The sequence below is a fragment of the Leopardus geoffroyi genome, chromosome C2, assembly GCF_018350155.1.
Source record: "Leopardus geoffroyi isolate Oge1 chromosome C2, O.geoffroyi_Oge1_pat1.0, whole genome shotgun sequence".
Lineage (NCBI taxonomy): Eukaryota > Metazoa > Chordata > Mammalia > Carnivora > Felidae > Leopardus > Leopardus geoffroyi.
The window spans coordinates 112,390,578-112,396,577 of NC_059333.1; the positions used below are offsets into that span (position 1 = coordinate 112,390,578).

The window sequence follows — 6,000 nt, forward strand, 5'->3', positions numbered from 1 at the left end:
GTGTGAAATGCCACCTGTTCTATACAGCTTTCCTGATTGGTTGAAAATAAAATTGAAAATTCTGTGCTTTTTCACATCCACCTCAATCATATCTTTTCATTTTGCATTTTGTAGTTTCTCATAATTTCTCTTTTAATTATCAGTTTCTTATCCATCTAGATGTACATGTCCTGGGACAGTCTTTGAAGAAAATATATTCGCTATTGTAGTAGATTGAATGCTGCTATTACATTAGATAATCACCCACTCTGCTTCTCTATTTTCCTTAAGAGTTCATGAAAACAAAAGGAAGGCAAATCTCCTTATTGACCAAAAATTACACTAACAATTCAACAGACGAACTTCAACAGATGATGAGCAAAGGTGAAATCATATAATTTTGATTAATCCTTCCATTTCAAAGCAAGTTTGACTAAATGTGTAGTCATATTGATCACAAAATCTGTTTTGTTTGATTATTTCCAGTTGCTAATTAATAAACTGTGGAGTTTAAAAAATAGAGGGGACTATAAATTAAAAATTGAGCTACATTCCTGACTTTGTACATGACCATGAGAATGTCAACTCTCAACTATCCTCAGGTGAGTTATGAAGAAAGAAGCCTCTAGAATTTTCTGAAGATTGGAAGCAATAATTCCTCCAACAGTTTTTTTTAGAAAGTTAAAAGAGCATAAAATTGATATGCAAGCTAGATATCATGACTTATTTTAAACTACTACATAGAGACACTGGTTAATTAAGCTATGTTTAATTGGAATTTGATTATTACCATGAAGATGAGTATTATTTTTTTCATGTGTCACTAAGACCATATGTTTTCAATAAACTCTTTGAGACTCACCTTAACAGTTACCGCATGAGAACAAAGAAAAAAATAAGTTTCATTTCTGTATTTCTCTATTTAGAATTATTGAGGAGAAAGGCCAATGACCACATCAAAATATAGTTCTTTGAGATAAGTACCTTAGCGTTGTCAGCACAACACGAAATATTTAAGATTTCTGCAACAGGAACTAAAATGGGCATTTTGTCACACAATACCAGATATGCCATTTCAGTTGGAATGCATAGAAGTAAAGCATTAAACACACCAGATAACCTTATGAAACTATAGTCTCATATCTAAGTTAAAATCATGCAAGAGTATCCATAAAACTTGTACTTCTAAAATTCTAGAAAAGGATTTATCTTGTTTTTTCATTATTTAAAAAAATTTTCTTTTATATTTATTTATTTTTGAGAGACAGAGGGACACAGAGCGCGAGTGGGGCAGGGGCAGAGAGAGAAGGAGACACAGAATCCGAAGCAGGCTCCAGGCTCCGAGTTGTTAGCACAGAGCCTGACACGGGGTTTGAACATGAACCGTGAGATCATGACCTGAACTAAAGTCGGATGCTCACCTGAGTGAGCCAGCCAGGCACCTGTCTTGTTTTTTATTTTTAATGTTTATTTATTTTGGAGAGAGAGGGGAGGGAGGAGCAGAGAGAGGATAATGTATGTCATTTTTAAGATCCCACTATATGAATATGCATTCCCTATCCCACTGCCCCACCATCTTTCTAGTATAGTATGCACACTACGTTAGCAGGAACAAATATTCCTTCCTTTGGGTCTTCTCTTCAACACTCTGGACATTTTAAAATAACAATTTGTCTTCTATAAGACAAGTCATCAACTAAAATATACAGATATAAATAATCTATTTATAGACAGGCTAATTATATCAATCCAAATAGAACCAAAATTCCTTCATATTTGGACTTGTCCATTGGCAAATAAATGTAAGAAGCTGGCCAAAGTATAATTTAATCCCAATGGGACTGCTATTTAAGGAAAACAAAACAAAAATTCTTAACTTTAACCAATTCTCTTCTATACTCCCCTCTGGGCACATAAATAATAAAAACAACTAATCCCATAGGGATAAATCCATGTCCCCTCCCCAACTTCTTCTTCCTCTTTAATTAGGGACAAAACAACTAAGTAGTACAGTTTGAATATAAACTTGCCAGTATTTCTAAAATGTTACATAAGAAAATTGTCACTAGTATATTAAGAAGAATTCTAACTTGGTACAACATAATCCACAGAGCAAGAAGTCAGGCCTAGAGGGAAAATGAAAGGTCAAAGAGTTGGTTCCAAAAAATCTTCCAACTCTAATGAAATAGTTTGTATTACACAAGGTCTCCAGTCAAAAGCTACTATAAAACCTCAGTCTAAAAATTTTCAGCTTATTTAGGCATTAGAGAGCAATTAAAGCAGCCATGATTAGAGGTACAGATCAAAAAGAGAATGGAAACACACTAAAGGGAACTATACTTGTTTAGCTGCTTTCTCCCATTGAAACATTTACTATTATTTGCCATTTCATAGTGGGAGGCTCAGAGTTTAAACAGAAAGTCTGTCTAGAGTGTTTGTCAAACTTGGGATGTGGTAAAAATATAATGGCTAAAAAGGTAGGTCAGACCCAAATGAAAAAGATCTAGAGAAAATGACTTTGTAAGGAAGTGAGGACAACCTTTTTTCCTTGAGTCATTTGTCAAGCATTAATATTTCAAGGTGTAAGAGACTGAAGAACTAAGAAGGAAAAGGTTAGAAGGCAAAAAAAAAGAAAAAAAAAAAAAGAAAAAAAACCTTTTAGCAGTCTCACAGCACCAAAAGAACACAAATTGGAAATTAGAATCTTCCAAGAAAGAGATGCAATGGTGAAACTCAAATTTTTCAGGAATATGGGCAAAGTAAAAACATTACAGCTTCTACAAAGCTTCAAACCAGTTCTCAAATTTTATTAATCCTAGCTTAGACTGAGAGAATCTGCCCTTATACTAACTACTCACTAGAATAATTAAATATTCTTTGATAAAGATAATGTCATATAGAGCTTCCTGTCTTGGCAGTCTTTTACATACAATGTTTAGAATTCAAAACAAATCTACAATAGTACCAAATGATCAAAAAACAAGAGAAGGAATAAGTACTAGAAACAGACCCACAGATGATCTAGATAGTGAAATGATAAAAGAGAAATGTAAAAATAATTGTAATCAATATGTTCAATAAAATAGATGACAAAATAGTTTCAAAAAGCATAATATATATAATATATAACATATAACATATATATAGAATATATATATAAATAAATATAAATATAAATATAAATATAAATATAAATATAAATATAAAATATTCAAATGGTAGTTCCAGAACTGAAGGATACAATAACTGAAAAGAATATTTGTGGGTAAATTACCAGAAGATTAGATATAAGAAAAAAAAAATGTAGGTCAGTAGAAAATAACCAGATTGAAAAACAAAGAGAAAAGAAGGTTGGTCAAAAAAAGAAAAAAGATTAGGAGACATAAGTAATGTCGGAAATGGTAAAATGCATATGTAGAAGAAAAGAGAGAAGAGGGAACATGAAACTGAAGCAATAGTTGAAGAGACAATGGCAAAACATTTTCCAAGGCTGTAGAAAGATATCAAGATACAGTTTTTTTTTCATTTTTTAATGTTTATTTATTTTTGAGAGAGAGAGAGAGAGAGAGCATGAGAAGGGGAGGGGCCGCGAGAGAGGGAGACAGAATCCTAAGCAGACTCCAGGCTCTGAGCTGTCAGCACAGAGCCTGACATGGGGCTTGAACTCATCAACTGTGAGATCATGATCTGAGCTGAAGTCTGATGCTTAACTGACTGAGCCACCCAGGAGCCCCTCAAGACACAGTTTTACAAAGAAGTGCTACTCTCCAAAATTATAAATACCCAAAACATCATATCTATGCACAATTTAGTAAAGCTTATGAAAAAAATAAAGGGAAAATAAAATCTTAAAAACAGCCAGCGTAAAGAAAAAAAATTCTACATTATTTGACTTCTCCAACTAGCAGTAAAGGACTCTTATTCTTACATTTTCTTACATTCTTACAGTGATATATTTCTCTAACTGAATTCATCCTAATGCCCCTTATCCTAGAAATTCAAAAAAATTAAAAAATAAATGTGTATGGCTTGGTAATTTGAATGACAAATAGTCACATTAAAAAAATCAGCTTGAAGACATTTAATCATTTCTCCTTTTCCAGCCTGAAATCTTTTCCCTTTATAATTTTATTTTGAAATTTAGGAGGTGACATTTATTTCTTAATTGGGAATTTTAACCTTGAGACCAACTCTTCAACTTGATTTGTCATTTTCTCATGAGCTATCCCCCACTGACTCACTCAAAATACAAACTTCGAAGTTCTTAAATTCACAGTGACCATGAAATTTGAATCTTTGTCTTTTGGTCATAATACCATTATACAATATTTATAAGGATGTAGGAAAGGTTTATTTTACATTTAGGAAGATAAAACTGTATTCTTTAAGTGTATTCTTATTTTCCTGTGTAATAAGAACTGTATTCTTATTTTCCTGTGTAATTCCCTGATGATGAGTGATGTTTAGCATCTTTTCATGTGTCTGTTAGCCATCTGGATGTCTTTGAAAAAGTCTATTCATGTTTTCTGTCCATTTCTTCACTGGATTACTGTGTTTTAGATGTTGAGTTTGGTTAGTTCTTTATAGATTTTGGATACTAACCCTTTGTCCGATATATCATTTGCAAATATCTTCCCCCATTCTGTTGTTGCCTTTTAGTTTTGTTGATTGTTTCCTTTGCTGTGCAGAAGATTTTTATTTAATGAGGTCCCAATAGTTCATTTTTGCTTTTATTTCAGAAAAATGAAACCTTGCTATTTGCAGCAATGTGGATAGACTAGAGTGTATTATAATAAGTGAAATAAGTCAGAGAAAGACAAATATCATATAATTTCACTTATATGTGGAATTTAAGAAACACAACAGATAAACTTAGGGGAAGGGAAGGAAAGATAAGATAAAAACATAAAAGAGAGGCAAGCCATGAGAGACTCTTAACAATAGAGAACAAACCGAGGGTTGCTGGAGGGGAAGTGGGAGGGGAGATGGGTTAAATGGGTGATGAGCACTAAGGAGGACACTTGGGATGAGCACTGGGTGTCATATGTAAGAAATGAATCACTGGGTTCTACTCCTAAAGCCAAGATGACACTGTATGTTAACTAACTTGTATTTAAATTAAAAAAAAAAAATACAAAGTAGCCCACCATGCTGGTTTCTATTTAAACCAAATTTGAAAGAAGAATCATCATTTCTTTTGGATTTATATTTTGTTCATTTTTCATTGGGACAGACTTTCATCTAAACAAGAAGAAACACGTGAACTACAACCGTAAATATGAGGAACAAAGACTGATGGAAGAGGAAGCAAAAAGGCAATGGAGGAAATATTTTAGGAAATTATGGTATAATAAGTAGAAAAGAGGAGAGGTAGAAAGGAATTATTCAAGAAAATATAAAAGGGAAAGAGTCAGTATTAGACATTCAGATTCAACAGATATTTTTGAACCTCTGTGGGCTTGCCTGTGTGCTGGGCTCTGAACAAAATGAAAAAGGCCTCTGCTTCCAAGGAACTTATATTGTAGTTGTTGTGTATCAGTTAAGATTAGGTGGTCTGTATGAAAAAAATGTGTGAAAAGATTTTAAAAGTCATATTGTTTTTCTTTAACCCAAAATAAAACTGAACTTAACCCAGTGTTGGTTAAATTCTACCCTGAAGGCAATCACTGTTCAAAACAGCTGCTGTGGCCCCAGCTTCCCCATCCATTACCAGACAGCAAAAAAGGGGAAGAGAAAATAAAGCAAAAGGGAAATATTATCCCTTAAGGAACCGACCATACTAGGAGTCTCTTCCCAAAACTTTTAACTTCTAACTCATTAGTCAGGGTTTAGTCATGTTGAAACCTTTAGCATATATGGAAGAGTGGGAAATAAAATATTTTTGTTGGGCATATCACTGCTCCAAATAATACTCGTTGTTTGCTCTTAAAGCAGAAAGCAAGAATGGGTATCATGTAGGGATCCAGTTGGCTCTGCCATGGATAGAAATGTGAAAAATGTGATCTTTGATTATTATTTTGT

The 6,000-nt window shown here is 33.1% G+C and overlaps 1 long non-coding RNA gene across 3 annotated transcripts in view; it reads left to right on the plus strand.

Moving 5' to 3' along the window:
* The window catches only part of LOC123611379, a 43,283-nt gene extending 37,669 nt beyond the window's left edge, over window positions 1–5,614 (plus strand). For all 3 annotated transcript variants that reach the window (XR_006718639.1, XR_006718637.1, XR_006718638.1), the window contains 3 exons: window positions 271–363; window positions 466–581; window positions 5,213–5,614. This is a non-coding gene — a long non-coding RNA (uncharacterized LOC123611379). The remainder of the gene's footprint in view (window positions 1–270; window positions 364–465; window positions 582–5,212) is intronic.
* The last annotated feature ends 386 nt before the right edge of the window (window positions 5,615–6,000 follow it).